This window comes from Topomyia yanbarensis, chromosome 3, assembly GCF_030247195.1.
Source record: "Topomyia yanbarensis strain Yona2022 chromosome 3, ASM3024719v1, whole genome shotgun sequence".
In the NCBI taxonomy this organism is placed as follows: Eukaryota; Metazoa; Arthropoda; class Insecta; order Diptera; family Culicidae; genus Topomyia; species Topomyia yanbarensis.
This window is the reverse complement of record NC_080672.1, coordinates 256,073,172-256,092,387: the sequence shown is the minus strand read 5'-3', so window position 1 is coordinate 256,092,387 and position 19,216 is coordinate 256,073,172. Positions and strand designations below refer to the sequence as shown.

Here is a 19,216-nt window from a genome sequence, read left to right as displayed (position 1 = left end):
TGGTTATTAAGCCATCTTTATATTTTTCCTATGAAGTAGGGACTGCTTTCGTTTAATGTATTAACATTGCCCAATGGTCTATTAATCGATTTTTTATCAAAAGTTTTCCTTAAGTATGCGACTATTGGTACATCCACCCTAATCATGTTATTTGACAAATAATAATAATAATTTTGAAAAATGCTCCCGTATTTACCTGGGCAATGATGACGAACTGTGCAAAACTTCTGAACCATTAATCCGGGAGATTTTGAAATATTGTGTACACCGTATTTTTTCGACGTGCCTCATGATTCACTGTCACTCACCCAATTTTCAAGACCTTTAAAGGAAAATTTAGGAAAATGTTCTTCAAATGATACTTTACTTTATGGAAATTGACTGAATAAACTAATACGATATTTTCAACCAAAAGTACTTTTACGAAATTATTATTTCTAGTGCAGAATTGAATTGAATTGAAAATAATTTTAACCTTTTCATGCCCAACTTTTTTCTAGCGCTTTTAGGATTTCCAAGCTATTTTTCATTGAAACTGTTGAAGTCAAGAAACACGAAAAACCTGTTTTGATCAAGATAGGTGCCTCTATCGCTGTGTTGGAAGCTGCCCAATTTCTTCTCCGATTCTCAAAACGATTTTCCTAGAATATTTACAATAGTCCAAATGTATAAAATATACCAAAGATATATCAAAATTTCATTTGAAATTGCTAACTGAAAACATTCCTAGCAGCACTGCTCTAGAGGAATCCTATCAGAATAATAGGGATAAGTTCAATTCTACTTATCATATTTATAAATGAAAGGTAATAGCTTTACTTACTAGCCTTACCGAAACAAAAATTATAACTGTTTAAAAACGTTGTAATTTATAAACAACATGAGCATGAAAAGGTTAACAAAGTCACATTTTTCAAAGTCTTCTTTAAACTTCTGCTCGAGCCAAGTTAGTTAAGCAATCGACAAACAACAGTCATCCCAAGCTAGTGTGAACAATAAGACACCGTTACTTCTATGATTGCAATAGTGATGATTATTAGATTGCAAATGTAGCTTAGGATTACAGAAGCCATTTTCATTCAATTCCATCACATGCGTAATATACCGACAACGTTCAGCGCCTTAATCGTGGCGGAAAGCATTATTAAGCGTAATATGCAGCAAGTCGTTGAGAATGACAAAGTTATATTCAAGATCCTCGTTTATATAAACGATGAAATAATCTAGTTACGACTGTACAATTTATTCTCACGAACTTCTTCTAAGTCAAACACACCTTTTATGTCGGAATATGGAGGCAGAATCTGCTAAATTTGAAAGCAGCCTTAATTTTTGTCCTGTATTTTCAACGGTGTTCGTGTTGTGAGAATGCGAATGATCAAACGGATTCCTTTTTACTTGAACAACATCGAGTAGGAGGTGTTGTCAATTCTCAAACCATTTATTTATTTACAGTTAATATCAACAGACACAGTATGGACCTGTTGATAGTTAAACGTCATAGAATAGTTAAAAAATAGTTTGTATTCTACTACGTGATATGTGAAAGTCAAATTTGTATGAATTTCTATTGCAAGTCCACTGCAACTCAATGATGGCACCATTGGCTGCCTAGTTAACGGCGAATCCAGGTAATCGGAGGAATATATTAGTGTGGAGTGTACGAGTTCTAAGATAATATAGCTGATATGCTACTTAAATGTCAATTGTCTATCGATAAAATCTCCGAGATCTTTGGCACAATTCGCTCTGTCAATCGTGGATTCCGCTAGACAAACTTTTGAGATTTAGGGTCATCCGGTTGATTTCACTCCAATCCGCAAAGTTTACCAGTCGACGTTGAAGAAAATCTGCGTCGTCAGTATTCCGAATTCTGTAGAATAACTTAAGGTCATCAGCGAGTGACAACCGTGGAAGTTCTAAGCAAAAGTTAACGTCGTTGTATTACAGGAGAAAATCAAAGGACCGAGATGGCTGCCTTGCGGAATACCAAATGAAGCGAAGAACTCTTCGGATACACAAACACCTATCTTGACAGCTAGACGACGATTACTGAGATCGATTTTTCAATGGTTTCATTAACCAATTGAAGCCAATCGCTGAGAAAGTTGCGAAGAATTTTTCGCTCGTTCTGAATAATTCATCGTTGCATACGGAAATGGCGATTTTTTAAAAGAGTATTATACTGAATTAATTTCAACATATCTCGAAAACGACAGTTGCTAGGAAGTTGCTAATCACCAACCTTCTGATAGCAAATAACTTCAAGTATCATAATTTATTTTTTAAACTCATTTATTATTACGAGGAAACAAAATTTTAAAATCATACGAAAAGTTTCTCCTCTGAAAACTTATTTGTCCAATACCACTCAATCTGTGTTGAGCCCTTATTAGTTTTCTTATTACACTAACATTCTCAAAAATTAAAAAGAATCGTTCCGTGAAGAAACTGCTACTCCTTCTCAGACATGCAATCTGTGTAAGGAATTAATTTGGAGTTACGAATATTTGAAAAAACATGTAAAAAATGCATAGGCTCTTTTCAAAAGTTAGTCTTGGATCAAGAGCATCCAATACCAAAGAAATGTATCAAATTACATCCACATCAAATAGGGCTATTTGTGTCAGTTTTTCCCATGGAATTGGTAAAAAATCTCTGTTAAACCCATTATTAATTCAATGTTGAACGGACGAACAAAACTATGCTTTAATTTTGTTTGAATTCAAATTGATGTTTTTCCAAAGTAATACAAGCAAAAAATGTAAGAAACACTCAGAAAGAAAAAGAAATAGAGGAAGAAAATCGTGGGAAACTAATTTTGCAACAGCACGTTCATCAAGATTAGCTCGAATTGGAATTGTATTGACGAATAACAACCCAAATAAAGGTTCTCAATAAATTGAACCAAGTTTCAAAACACCAATAACATTGTGAAATTTAGAGTCTGTTTAACATCCACCATGCAAAAGAGCATAATTATGGCGGAGAAAGTCCTTCGAAACTGTTACAACAACACCAGACGAATGTCATATTTGTTTGACGCAAGAGAGAGTACCAGTGCGAAATTGCTACCATCTGCCGTGTAGGGCGCAGTGTATTGACTAACGGAAAGTGAAATTCCTAATTGACATACTTTCATCATCATTACTTTGCTCTATTCCAATACATACATGCGATAATTGGCGTCAGCACAGTATATTAAGACTTGGCCTTCTTAACTAACTAAACGTAGATTGCATCCAGTTCATACACACACTCAGACTCGGGGCGTCGTAATTAATGTCAAAGGTGACCGAGCATTCATAAAATTACCTCGTGTCCATTTGATTCAAGTGTCGCCAACAAGTACAACATAAGCACCAACTCCCGCAGCCGTCAGTCGATAAACTGTTGGAATGTATGATAGCCCGATAGTTTAAACAACAACAACAACACCATCATCGCCACCATCTCCTCCCATATTAACTGTGAAGAGACACACCGTGTGAGACTCTCGAACGACAGGGGACAAATTGATTCATCTCTACGAGGCGGCAAAGAAATGTCGACGTCGTCGGCCAGTACATAACTCAATTCATCTCTTTCATATGTGCATGACCTTCTGCCTGTTTTCCTCACCGTTCTTGTATTGATCGAAATATGTTAACCAAAATTATACGATTCAACGAACACCAAGCCAAGCACGACTTTATGCGAGTTTGCACTATAAGAGAAGCTTCAAACCAATGCAAAGATGCGACCAGCAATTATCGTAGCAGGCCATCATCATCGGTAGTTTTATGCCATCTCTGCGTGCCGAGGCTGATGGCGGCGCACAAATGTCAACGGGTCGTTCTGTACAACCAAATCGAACTGGTAGCGTTATAAATGAGGTGTGAGCGGAGCAACTCTCGAAAGACGTTTATTTATGCCAAACAATAACCCGAAACGCACGAGATTAGGCAAAGTGAAGATGTAGCAAACAGGTTCGTACTATTGCATAACGCGCTGATGACCTGGATCTATGCATGGTATAATACCCAGTTCGACTTTGGGATACCCTAGTTGTTGGCCTGAAACGATCAGCACGATGCATACTAAATCACATCACAATAGACTAATTTACGTCAATCTAGTTCCCCACAGGAATGAACACAGCATACGTTAGCGTACACTGTATGAACCTCGCTACCGATGTGTGTCTAATGCTGGGTGCTAATCAAAGTAGATTGGGCGAAGATTAATCTCCTTCTTCCCGTAACGGCCACAATAGACTGTGTTCAATAAATCGATACAAACACAAAGCAGGCCATTGATCGAAGTAGCCCGTAACAGTAGCTGTTTGCCGCATCCGATACGCTTCAGAGAACGACGTCCTTTATGCTGCTATCGTCGGTCATTAGTAGCCTGCGGTCATCGCCGTTCATGGGGCTAAACATTATACATCTATACGGAATACTGAATAGCCATGGGAGACGCGCCACGGCGCCACATCCGACCATACATGATGCATGAAAAACGCTTTTGAATTCCATTTTTTCATGCATCAAAATATGTGGCACCTTTCCCTAGGTAGATTACCCGCCATTAAATTGTGTAACGCGCGGTTGAAATTCTTTGCGGTACAGCACACACGAAAGTCAGCAGTTCAGTGTATTGATTCCCGAAATGGCTCGAACTTTCGCATGCTCCTTCATGAGCGATCCTTTACATATATAACTAACTAAAGTTGAATGAAGTTGAAAAAGATAAAAACTAATGTTCTGCAGCCAAAATGGACTAACTATTCTAAGCAAGTTATGGTTTGATTTAACTTTCCGTAATGGTTAAATGTATGACCGCATGCTAAGAAATCATTTTCAAATTGCGCTAAATTTCACACTTTTCAGAAGCCATACGTTAGAAGGGTATTGAGTCCGTTTTCGCCCTATTCATAATTTAAACAGCACTTGCTATCTCAGTTCAACGCATTGGCTTAAACGATAAGTTGGAAATTCGGACACTAAATTCATGTTTCATATCAGTGTAAACTGTTGATACCAAATTATTCGCAATTCATTGGTTGTAGACGAGATTATTAATAAAATAATGTGACATGCAGGTTTGAAATAAACAAATCACCCTACCACAATAAAAGTAATAAATTTTGGCGACTATCGCGAGAACCCCATTCTGTTGATAATAAAAACAATTCCGCAGTTTGGCACGAACACAAAGCAAGTGTCCCGCCACACTAGCTGCCTTAGAAATGATTGTTTCATATGTTTCCCTTTCCGTTGCTTTCCAGCATGTTGATGAACCTACCTCAATGCACCATTGGAGTTGGAACTGGCACAAAACCACCATGTGCTCGTGCGGTAACAAAGCAACCAGGCAAACAAATAAAACATGGTACCGAGAAGAGGAAAAACGCTGTCGTAGGGCCTTCGGCGATCGAAATGGACAACAAAAAGACTAAATTTTCCAACTCCAACTTCGTGAACCCTCGGTTTGCCTGCGCCTACTTTGTAATTGTTTTGCCATTCTGCTGCAGTAATAACTCTTGATACCCGCTTGCAAAACCGCAAAAAGTCCCCGAGGCCCTCCGTACGCCTCCTAAGTTCCCGGTGAGCTTTGCACAACCAGAAAAGGGAGCATTGCCCGGCCAGTCCGGCGAAGTCCATTGCCGCGCAAAAGAAACGAAAGTGAATCGATTGATTGAAAAGCGCGCGAGGTGACTCATATTTGGCGTGTTACGTCAAAAAACAGACAAAATCGCATCCAAAGCGTGTGATCGAAGCTTCACACACAAGGCAACAATTTTGACGGGCAGCCGGCTGATTATGGCTAGAAAAAAAGCTTTTAACCTAATGAATGACATTGGGATTGGCACGCCACGGCTACCGTTGTTGGTGGAGAAATTGTAGCCTACCTGGCCCGGCTCTAATGGTTGCTTTGTTATGACGCAATAGGGGTAGCTCCGCCGAAAGTGCACTCTGTTACACTTTGTTTACCAATCCGAGCAGTACTTACCGAATGGAGAAACATGGGAGTTGATCATTTTGAATGCACGAACCGTTTTATAACAGCACTGAGATATTGGTTATGCAATCTTCCAACGCGCGGAAAAACGATCGGATATCCTGATCTAAAGACGATCGTAGGTGGTGATTTGAAAGCGTCTTAGATTGTGATCAATCCATGTGCCGCAGCGGACGGTGAGAATGACCCTCGTGGAGCTAAATATTGTGCTGGTGTAATATCGTGTTTGTGATCTTAGCCTCTACCGTCAGTGAAACAGAAGTATAATTAGGGTTTTTGGAGTTAATAGATTCGTAGCAGCTGCAATGAAATTATTTTGTGTACTGAGAATCCGGCTGCGAAGGCTGTGGAAACAGAAGGTCAAAGGTTCGCAAAGGGATTATAGTGCCGAGGAATCGTTATTGATTGAAATAATACTTTAAAACACCATATTATGGACCAGTTCGGTTTTTTTGCTCTACTATTCGATAATTTATTGACGGTAGTTTTATCGTTCTGCGGTCGAGTCGAGTTGCAATTAAGGTGTTCGGTTGCAATTTTTAATTAACTCATGGAGGTGATTAAATTAACTCGTAGAAGTGATTGAAATTGCTCTCGGTGCTTCGCACTTACGTGCGCATTTCCTGCGTTAGGAAAGGATGCACGGCCAGCAGCGATGACTCCTCGTTGCAAGAACTTTTCGAATAATGGGATAGAGAATGTTCCATAATGTATATTTATATTTATTACTAGCTGTAACCCGGTGCGCTTCGCTACACCCATCAGGACTAAACGAAATATTTTAAAAATACTAAAAATACTAAATATTTTTGCTCGCGGATAGACAATGTTCTTAGTTTGACCACCTGGAGCACAATGAAATTAATTGTTCTGTTTTCCTATACACAATCCTTTGAAATCCATTGATATCATTCGAATTCGAGGTACATCTGCTCCTTTATATTTTCTAGCTACAATGGTCGCTTAAATGAAATTTTTCAACCGAAGCACAGTTGTGGTGGGTCGATGTTGCGCAGTAACTAATATAATAGGCACACAAAGTTTCAATTGCAACACATGCGGTGCACAGTGTTGCAAAACGACGTTTCCACGATCAAAATTTAATAACACCTGATCCATTGGTTTTGGAGAATGGATTTTTTCGAAGAATTTTCTGGATATAAATAGATGCATGTTTTGATATAATAAATTGAGTGATTAATCCCCTAAAAGTGAGATAGAAAATTTATTTCCTCAAACAATTTAGCTAGAAGCTCACTGACTTCAGTAAAGTTCTAGAAAATATTATTGTGAAAATCTTTACTGAAGATACTAAAGCTCTATATAGTAACAGTAGCGAGATATGTAGGTTTGCTTGGGATAGACCCCTTCAAAACAGTTTTCGAATATAACTTTTTACGATTACTTTTTATCATTAAAAGTGTCTTCTACAAAGTTGTTAAAAGCGATAAAATACACATTTTTATAACAACGATGAATCTGTAGCTCTCGAAACAACAAAGTTATTGTCAATTTTCGAATATTTTTTATCAATTTACACCTTAAGCAATTTCCTTAATCGGAAAAATTCGAAGAAAGAACTTTATTTTTTCGATTAAATATAAAAACCTTCGTCTGACGGAGACTGCTGGGTTGGTAACGTATAAAACCAATACTCCTGAAAGCATGGTGGATCGACTGAATTAAATAATTCAATACGATAATCCATAGATTTATATGCGTAATAGAATTACCATCGATTTTATTTTGGATGGAGTAGTGTATGAAATTGAAGTCAATTTACGCAATCGATTAATTCTTCAACAGATTGAATTATGTTACAAAATCATGTGGAAATGTGGTGCAAGTTATTGTTGCATCGATTGACATTTTCCCAACCCATATATCTAACTTTTTTGGCGAATTAACCTGCGAAGGTGACTATAAGAATCATTCAATAAAAGTATGCACATATAGTGAAAAGTTCTGTTTTCGAAACATATTTACAATGATACGAAGACATAACGGAGTGTTGGTGGACGTGGGTAAAGTTAATTCATAAAAATGGTGCAATTAAAAAAATATTTTGGCGATACAGAGAGTGTTAGTATATTCATTCACTTTTCATATATTTACTGCACAATTGAACAGTATTTCTTCAAATTTCATAGCAGAATACTAAAAATTGAGCCAGTGACAGAAAATCTCTGGAGGTATCTCGTTTAAAACTTGCTTTGTGGTGTAAATCATAAATCAAGATATATTGGACCAATCGTTTTCAAGGTTTGTACAGTTCTTCTACATATTCCCAGGTATTGATCGAAGCTTTTATTTTTTTCTTAATATTTGAATTTTTTATAGCATTCTGCAGCTAAAAATGCAATTCTTGCTAAAAAAAATCATGAAACTTATTTTTGTGAACAAAGTTATGATCTTTAATGATGTTATGATATGAAGGAGAACTGTGCAAAATTTCAAACAATTTGGTTCAGTAGATATAAAGTTATTCTGTACATCGCATTTATTCGTGGTGTCTCCTGAAGATTTTCAATATTTTGCGGTGAACATTAAGGAAAATATTGCTTAAATGTTGCATTATTGTCTGAATAGACTAAAACTCTCGGTATCGCCAATTTTTTTTAATCACGATATTTTTTCAACAATAATCCTACCCCCTTAAGCAAGAACTGATTTCATCAGTAGGTGTCGACTAACGGATAAAATTTGACGAAGATCGCCGACCACGCCACCAAATATTCGATTCGTTCCTCTTATGGGTCATCGTGAATTCATCCTATATAACAGTGTTGCATTCTTTCAGCATTTTGCTTACATCCGAATTTTGATTGATATTGTAAGTAACGTTTTCCGCAAGCGCAAGATTTAGTGGCTGTTTTAGGGCAGAGCTGTTCGTCCATAATCCAGCAATGTTGATTTAACTTCAGATGAAGCGATCGCAGGTGCAATTTTCAATTTAATTTTCGACAAATCCATGCAATTCATCAGTATTATATTGTCATTCGCGTAATAGATCTCTATCAAATAAATTCTTGCCATTTCATTTATGTGCTGGTAAACATACATGCAACAAAATTTTAGATTTTTGAAGTAATTGATAGATATTGCATCAGAAACCCTCCCTCTTCTTCAGATTCCGAAACCAACAATCATGTCCACCGTTTTGGTGCCAAATCATATATAATATATATAGTTAAAAAAGTTCTTTAGTACACCCCCCCCCCCCCTATCCCTTTCCTCCGATTAGGTACTTCTCACCCTTCCCATCGTTCACAAAAACCACCCCATGACCATCTCCTTAGTGGAAGGAATATGTCAAAATTGAATTCATCGCTAATAATCACATTGAATGAATAGATAAGGATTACTTCAGAACCCTCCCCCCTTTCTTGGTCCCCTCCCATCATCCATCGGCTCAGTGGGAGAAATACATATGTCAAATACTAATAAATATGGACATATAAATAATTCTTTGCCTAAAAAACAACCCCCCCCCCTAAAGCTAAGTGTACCCCCCCCCCCAAAAAAACATTCCATGAACATCTTCTTGGAGAAAAGAATACGTATGCCAAATTTCATCAAGATCGGACTTGTAGTTTAGAAGTAGTTAGCGGACATACATACAAACATACATTGATTTTTATATATATAGATAGCGGCAATTATGAATCAATCATCCTTTACACTTGCATTCCCAGTACGTAACTATTCACTTTAGGTATGTTGTCTAGTTCTAACGAGCACATATTCTGGATGTGTGGCCATTGCTGCACTTGCAGTTTCAACATGTGAACACAGTAATTCAGAACGTGTCACTGCAGTTACAGTTTGTAGTAACAGAGCTATTTTGCGAAAGTTCATAACTGTTCTGGATCTATTTGAAATAATTTATCTCGACCCACGGTATACATGAAGGGAATGCGTTGACCCAAGAATAACTCGCGATTAGTATACCCAAAAACCAATCTAGTTAGTCAAGAAGGATGCTCATCGCACAAATCTGAGTTTCGTTTCCTTCCCAGTCAAGATTCCTAATAGGCTAATGGACGCTGCATGTTTTGCCTACACTTGATCGACTAGAGGATTAGAAAAGCACATTTTGAATCGAGTGTCTTGAATCGAATGATTTTCAAGCGATCGAGCAGTACTAGATTTCGACTGAACCCCAAATAGTCTCACGCATTGCAAAGTGCTCCCAAAGCTCAAAGGGGGGCTTTTTTGATTCCGCTAAAACTAATGGTTCCAGCAATATAATGATTTAACTCTCCGGAAGTTGGCCCACTGAACGAGTAGCCGCTGGTGCGATTTCGGTAGATTTTCAGAGCAGCGCACAGAAGACCGAAAAAGCTGACCGAAAGTCATATTTTCAAAAACCATTATCAAGGACATTATATTATATCATAATATTCCCTAGTAACTTCTGCATTAGATGGCAACCACGTTGCGTGTATTTATTAAAGTTTGGCAACGCTGTTCACTGTTAAAGTTAGGGTTTTTTTAATACTCCAGGCTGATTTAAAGTTGCGCGTGGAAACAAAATTTTCCAAACATTAGTGATTCGAATTGATTCGACTCAAATATCCTGTATTTTTTATAAACCAAGAACAGGATCATATTTTGGTGTAGATGTATCCTATACTCTAAAAAATATTAGTCTAATTAAATTTAAATACAAAGAAAAAAATCCGCCATTTTCTCACTTTTCAAAATTGAAAAAAGTCATGTTCCCAATCCGTCCCAGTGAAAACTCTTATGCCCTCATAAAGTTTAACCCAAATACTACTAGATCGACGAAAAAACTTGCGCATAATTGCTCCATTTTGAATGCGAGCTATTTGAAAAATTTGATATTTTTGACATTTTTCCTAGTTTTATTGTCCGTGCTAAGTTCAAACTTTTACAAGGATATTTCTTTTCGAAATAATGTGTAATTCTTGGCAAGATTTAGGTTTAGTTGGCTGGGAAACAAAATGATGATTTTATTGAACCAGAGCGCTCCAAAGTGCTTTGAATCGATTAGTTTTCGTGCAGAATTGAACTACATATGTTGCTTCAAATGTGTTCCGAAATGACTCAGTTGGTGCCGAAGCACTTTGAAGCACTCTGGTTCAATATAACCATAATTTCGTTTCCCAGCTAACTAAACCTTAATCTTGCCAAGAATTACACATTATTTCGAAAAGAAATATCCTTGTAAAAGTTTGAACTTAGCACGGACAATGTAATAAAACTAGGAAAAATGTCAAAAATATCAAATTTTTCAAATAGCTCGCATTCAAAATGGAGCAGTTTTTTTTCATCGATCTAGTAGTATTTGGATTAAACTTAATCATGGCACAAGAGTTTTCACTGGGACGGATTGGGAACATGAACTTTTTCAATTTTGAAAAGTAAGAAAACAGCAGATTTTTTATTCTTTGTATTTAAGTTTAATAAGACTGATATTTTTTAGAGTACATGGATCCATCTACACCAAAATATGACCCTGACCTTGGTTTGTTAAAAACATAGGATATTTGAGTTGGAACAATTCGAATAACTAATGTTTGGAAGATTTTGTTTCCACGCGCAACTTTAAATCAGCCTGAAGTATTAAAAACCCCTACCTTTGACAGTTAACAGCGTTGCCAAATAGTAAATACACGCAACGTGGTTGCCATCTAATGCAGAAATCACTAGGGAATATTATGATATAATATAATGTCATTGATAACGGTTTTTGAAAATTTGACTTTCGGCCAGCTTTTTCGGTCAAATACTCCTCTGTGCAGTGTGCACTCAGTGCACTGGCGTGACTGCCGGAAGGTTAAAGAAATTTCTTGGAATAAAACTCCCTTCTTCTTGTCTCATCAAACTGATGATTAATGTCTTTAACGGTTAGTCAGAAATTTATTTTCTTCAAACATTTAGATAGAAAATATTCAATTAACCCTTTCATGTCCAACTTTTTCTAGTCCAGGTAGGGTTTCAAAACAATTTTTCCTTGAAAACGGTGAGGTCAAGAAACACAAAAAGCCTTTTTCATAAAGATAGGTGCTTCCTTCGCAGTGTTAGAAGCTGCTCAACTTTTACCTTCCAATGCTCAATACAATTCTCCTAGAATATTTACAATAGTCTACTTTCGTGGAAACCGTGGCAAATGACAGCTCAAATTGATCTTCCAAACATTCTTCTTGGGCGAGTACTTTGCTTTAATTGATACGGTGGTTTTTAACAAATCTGCTCCATCAGAAACGTGAATGAATGAACTCTTGATCTAGCCTTCGTCAATGACGCGGACTTGTTCGAACTTATTAAGCCTTCGATATCCATACTCAAGGTAAATATGGAAAGTAGCTGGATAAAGCTGAAAACCCTCACAATATTGAAAAATACAGAGGCATCTCGCTACTGAATTGTCTGACTAAAGCTTTGGAACAATTTGTGCAAAATACGATGTACGGTGCATCTTCCAACATCATTGACGTACGTCAGCACATATTTGTAAAAAAAAAAAGTTCACAAGTGTTCTCGTTTCAGTTGTCGAGAAGTGAAGACAAGTGGATTCAATATATTTTGGTTTCGCTAAACATTCGGCAAAGTGCCCACAACATTGCTGATATGAAACAGCAGCGACTAGGTTTTCCTCCATGTGTTGCATTCTTACCAAACGGCTGAGTTCTTACCTCTCCGAACATCCCGTTTTTGATAGAATTGGCACCACACATTCGACCGTATATGAAACGCTAACCGGTGTTTCTCAAGGCAGCCACCTAGGCCCACGTCTCTTTCTCTTATTGGTTTACAATCTCTGCACCCGGAAAACTTATTTCAATGATCCTTCGCACATTAACTCACTATCGCTTGTGTTTACAGAGTTACTCGTGTTTTTCGAAAGAAAACGGCTAATTTTCCAATGTCAACAACTCTTAAACAGGTAAAAACAGGCAACCGAGTCAGTAATTGAATGAAAGTACATATTATCAATTCAAATAAACTACTTGGATAATACGTTTAAAACCTTTTGCACATGAAGTGATATAACAAATCCTATTCAAATTAGAAGATCTTTCTGATGTTGCGATAAAGTTTGAATCTAAATTCAGATCTTGGAACTGGTGGACTCATTACAGGAGATGACATAGGGATTTCGGTCCAAGAAAAGCTCAGCGCCGTAGAACCTGCTGTAATACACAAGTGTAGTGATTGTTTTCCACACATCATTTTTCGAATTCATTTTCCAATTCTGAGATCCAATAAAACTTAGTCGGATTTAGTTAATTTTCGTGGTGCTCTTTGTGCTCGATGAGGGATACTCTTTTCAATGAAATTAATAAGCCCTCAGATTTTCTATACTTCAAGCGAACGTTTCCGGGCGCAGGGATTTTCCCCTCTTCCAGTTTCCAACCATCAGACGAAACTAAGAAGCCTTGAAATGGAAGCGATTACTGTCCAAATATGCATTTTGCTTTATTGGATGGTTTTCCAAACAAATTAGTAGTTTGGCCAAATTCAGTAATTTATTTTTCGTTCGTGTAACCAGTAAGAACGACTGTTTGCATTACTTATTGAAACATATCACAAGCATTATAATATGATAAAATAAATTCGTATTTTTTTTTTAATTTTGAAGAATTTGCTCAAATAAGTTTTTTTTTGTTAAAATATATTCGTTCATTATGGGAGAATCCAGGCTCGTAAGCTGTGCGACCAGAAGCAGACGAAACTCGATGGATGTGTTTAGATCGACGATTAAACCTATGAGAAAGGCGTTTTCGAATCAATTTTGAGGCTCAAACTCTTCAATGTTTCTGCCCGCGGCAAGGATTCTGGTTGATTCAAATTTGTGTTCGCGAAAAAAGATTATTTGGCAATGGATCTGTTCCTGTGACAAGACAACGTGACATATGACAATATGAATTCAAAAGTCAAGGGAGTGCCTCATCAAACGAATTAAATCCCATGATTGATCCCCCGTTCTAGCCAGATCTAGTTAGCTGCCATTACAGCCAGGACGCACTACAATTGTACAACGACAATCCCAAAGGAGCTGCATTCACCAAATTGTCCGCAGTGCCGTTGAATAGTTGACGAAGTATTGGGCGATAATTAAGCGGAAACTGAACTTCGAAATCTATATCAAAAATCTTTTAATAATATATATTGAAGCTAGTTTTTGAAGTTTATTTTCAAGTTTCAACCAAAAAGGATTTCAAGTTTCGGTATGATCGTAACACTGGTTCTGTAATTGTCCGGTACACTGCAGCGAAGTCCGTGGAAACAGAACATCAAATTCTGCAACGGGACGTATTACCAAAACAAAGCAATTACATCTTATATCACGGAAAATATATCGTAGATTTTCTTCAAACTCAATGTTGTTTTCTAAACTTAGTGATCCATTACTGAAACAACTCCTAATGTAAAGTGGAACTGACAAAATGCTGATTGTTATTGCTCTAAATCACAAGATTTACAACCAATTAGCCGGTGCGCCCTTGGAATAGTTCGCTCCACCCGCTCGTGATGCTGTATTTCCGCGCTGTTGTCGTGTGCTCTTGAGTTGAGTAGGGTGAGGTGGGGGGCATTGAAATGGTCTGCACCGCAGTAGTTTCCTTACTAAAGCATCGAACCTTTCAATTCGGACAACCCGCTAATGGGAATGGTGGAGTACCGGCCTATTGAATGGGGTTGGAATAATTGATTCAGGTTGTCCATAGCTTAAGCCAATTGCTCCAATTTAATGACATAATTCCCTCACTTGAACCTTGTGCAGCGAAACCCGCACCCTTCCAAATAAAGTCGGCTTTCAATGATATCATGAACCATTATCTGTCCATTCTCGTTTTCTTCTTTTGCTCCAGCTCCGAAAAGATCGCAACAGCAACAACAACAATTGCCAACAGTTGCTTACTTATTTTTTGGTGGGTCTTATTACCTCTGGCATTGAACTGAAACTGCGATCCAACAACTCGTGCAACCTGGCCAGTCAATCCGTTCGTAGCCACTAGCTCACATAATGACCATTGGATTACCCCCGATACAACGGCTGCTGACTCAAATAGGTCGGTCGTACCTACCACAATTTCAATTCGCACCGTCTGCTAGGATGCTAGATTTAAGCTTTATTAATTTATGGAAATGGTCGATCGCTAATGTGCACCACCGCAGTATAATTTTACTATACGAAATTAGGTACACTTCACGTCACGCATGCGCGTTATGATTTGAATATTGGCTCTAGTCGTCCAGACAAGATCATTTTTGCAACAGTTTCAAACTTTGAATTGTTATGGTGACGGGCTACAAGTACTTTATTAGGCACGGTTGTAGTTAGAAGTATGAGCAAAATTGTTACAATTAATGTGCTTTGTGTGCTTTAGAGAGCGAGGCTAGCCCGAAAATGGGCCCCAAACGACAACAAATAAACTTCATGGATTGCAATCACTAATTCAACTATGACAGTGGTATATTTCATACACAAAACAAAAACAAGATCAGTTTTAAGAAGTCAATTGTCCATTCCTATTTCGGAAAAAAAAGTTCGCGCTGTGGCATTTTTATTTAAAAAAATCTTACTTCGATACGACTTACCCCAAGATCTTAACAGAAATGTCTCTTTTTCAAAGATGAATATTTGACAACATTATTCACAGTCACAAAAAAGTCTATGATATCGTGATGTGTTGGTGGCCAGCTCAGACAACGTAGTGTCTACAGACCTGGTGACAGTGGGCTTCGCGGTCCCCACAACCAACATTGCATGACGAGAAATGGTTACCTTTTGCATAATAACATAATTATTTTCGTTTGCATGTGTGACTAAGTGCAGTGAAGTGGAATTTTAGTTTGTTATTGTGGCGCCGTGGTTTATATTTTGCGATGGCCGCGAGCTGAATCGTCGGAAGGATATTAAACACAGCTCGACTAGGGAAGGAAAAAAATAAACGGAAATGCTACAATCACGCAAGCACACGCTCTTCAGCAAGTGGTGGAAAATATTTATGAACACATAAACTAAATAAGCCCACATCGCACAGTCTAGATTTTTGGTGGAAGTAAAAATATGCCAGTACCGTCATTGGGCGAAACTTGATCATGTTACCTGGAAGTGGCATCGTGTTCCCATGACTCACCTTGATGAATAGTCATAACATAGTTGATTCACTTTTTCTTTTGTATTTCAGAGTGAATCAGCCGACTATAACACAATGAGCCTACTGTGTTTCGTAGAAGGAGACAATTTTTTGCCGATACTCTAGAATGCAAATTTCGATAGCGATACTCATAATATATTGTCCTTGCAGATTATACCACTTCCTGAATGTTCATCAGCCTCATAAATTTGAATCCTTAGCCTGATTCTCAAACCTCATAGGGCAATAAAATGATTGAAACTATCCCCGAGCTAGGAGCCACCCGCAAAATGTAGCAAACGAAATTTAAAACACTTTGCTCAGAAGATTTGAATATTTTACTAACATGATATATGTCCGCTCAAAAAGACACCGAAAAAGGAATACACACTGTTCCCACATTTGTCCGATTTGGACAAAAATCGTGCATTTCCCATGCTTTGAAAGGCGGACGCACGAATTAGCGACGGCTGGGGATTATTCTTCGGTTTGTCGATGGCACGCAGGCACCACCCGGCAGGGCGGCAGTACGTGGGGCGGTAAACGGTTTAATTATTTTGCCGCAGCCCAAAGATTCATTCACGCTTCGTCACTACGTGCTTGCTGGCTAAAGGTAGGTTCAACCTTGCCATAATGTCGGTTCAGAACTGACAAAAAATCACTGTTATGCTTTGTTGTTGTTGTTGTTACTGCCATCAACAAAGCAACCAATCGATGCCATTCCATTGAACCCATGATGGTATGTAATGTTGAAAAAGTGGACGTGTGAGTTAGTTCGGAGGAAGTGGAAACGACGCAAGAAAGAATGTTCCAGGTAACTAGATTACAAGAAGAAACTTTTCACAGACGTCTCCGATGGTTGGGCCGAGATGAATGCAGGGAACAGAAACAAATTAAAATTCCTCTTCTACCTGATCACGTATTTATATCTGCTCGTACTTTTTGCGTACCTGGCCTACTCGTCGCTAGTGAAAGAACTGATCAATTCTCTACGCATTCTCGAGACCCACCAGTAGCTGGCTTTCTGTCGCACACGTACGAAGGAACGATATTTGAAGGACATGGTATTTAGGCTTATAAATCATGCTTCGTCTTTTACACTGCAGATCCGGAGGTAATTTGGTCTGTCAACGACATGCACACGGACACAGGGCACAACGTCGGCAATTTTCCCACGTCCGTCGAAGTGATCGTAGACGGTAATCACGAAACTTTCTTTTCGACATGTTTCCAACGAGGAAGCAGAATGCTTTACCCAGTACATATTCAGGACCCGATGACATGTTCCTTCTCATCTCCACAGTTGGAGACGACAATTAATAGGATGGGTTGTGTACCTTTCCGAATCAAGTGTTATTACTTTAGCAGAGATAAGAAAAACAAAAGGAAAATCAATTAGCTCTATGGGTTTGAACTGCAGCACTAGCTGTGTTTATGTTACGTACAGTAAATGCACTTTCAACTATTTCCGGTTTCGGACAGCGAGAAGAGATCAGATTTAAATCTTGTCGCTTCAACGACTCTGAGAAGTCCGTCTACTTAGCTAGCGGGAGACTTGCCAACCAATAATAACGAAGCTGGGCGGAAGTCATAAAAACAGTGTTTATAAAAGGCATAAAATTGTACAGCTAAATAAAGAGAGGAAGCGGTCTATTTCTTGGTAGCGTTGTGTATAAACACACTGAAAGCGCAACGGTAGTGTGGAAAAGGAACAATTTTCCAACAGACCTCACGACCAAGGCGAAACAGGTTGTAGCTGATCTAGGTGAAAATATCAAAAGCATGTCCAGGAATACTGTTCACGTTCGATGATATGACCACTTCTGCTTGCCAAGGTGATGAATAAAGTTTATAGCGTTTTTCAATGTAGTTAGTGCGGTTGCCAGACTTAAGGAGTGGAATAGAAAACCGGAAGCAAAGACTTGTTTTTATAATTCATATTTGTTTTTCTTTCGGCCTTGGATCGCACTGAGTGCTAATCATTGACAACAAATGGGTGACTCCACCATCTGGACCCTGAATATTGGGAGATCAGACACAACAAACAATATCTCTCCTACTTTTATATTAACTCTAACTATGTACTTTTTTCCTTTTTTATTTCGACTATATTTAGTAACATTTTTTACATTTTAACGACATTTAATTAGCTAGAGATTACTGGGTAGAGTAAGTTATGAAAATTTAGAGCCATAGTACTCAAGCTAGAGCAAGGATGCGAAGTATACAGATCGAAAAACTAGAAGTGGCAGGGTCATTAGAACAGGCTTAATACCGTACGGGCTTAACTTTTGTCTTCTGCTGATGGGGTCGAGCTTAGGCAGCACAATCACGAATCCTTCAAGTCTTTCTCTACCCAGAAATGTATAGCTAATTGAATGTCGTTAAAATATAAAAAAAAATGATTATGTACGATTGGTATTTACAATGCCACTATAACAAGGGTATCGCTGTGTCGTTGCTTAGTGCGTCATAAAATAAGCAGAATATTACGATTACGAGACTCACGGATTCAAGTAACGGTTTGCACAGGGGTAGAATTCATCTACTTCGGATATATTTGCAACACGCACTGTCGGCAAAACCCTCCGCAATAATTATTTATCAGGCATTATTTTATTATTTGTTTTTCGAGCTTCGAGCGCCTTAAATTTACAAGCTTTAAGAATTTTGAAATAGGTTTTCTAGAGCCAGAGGGCAAAGACGAGGAAAATGAGCATGATAACCGTACTATTCGTAGTTGCAATTCCGTGATTGTCCAGAACAAGCGAAATTACACATAAAATAAACAAATCCTTGCAGACATCGGGCAACGTAAGTATAACAAACGTTGTTATGGCGACCGTGTAAAGTGAGTACGGAATCAAATTGCATCACAAGAAAAGGATTTTCAAAATTTACACATTCAACCGATCGTTTTTCTAATTTTCAGCAAATAACATAAAACATATTAAACATTTCCAATGTTAAACTTCGTCGCCATATCCAAATGCACATACCTTCATCTTAAAACTGCTCATTAGATCTTGTAGAACGTTTGGGCCAACTTGTTTTTTTTTCGTGGAAATCCGTTTATTCCTCATTACTGCATTCGATTTCAC

General features: G+C 38.0%; 1 protein-coding gene across 5 annotated transcripts in view; it reads right to left on the bottom strand.

Moving 5' to 3' along the window:
* The window catches only part of LOC131694111 (semaphorin-1A), a 185,432-nt gene that overhangs the window by 106,269 nt on the left and 59,947 nt on the right, over positions 1-19,216 (bottom strand). The window lies entirely within an intron of this gene.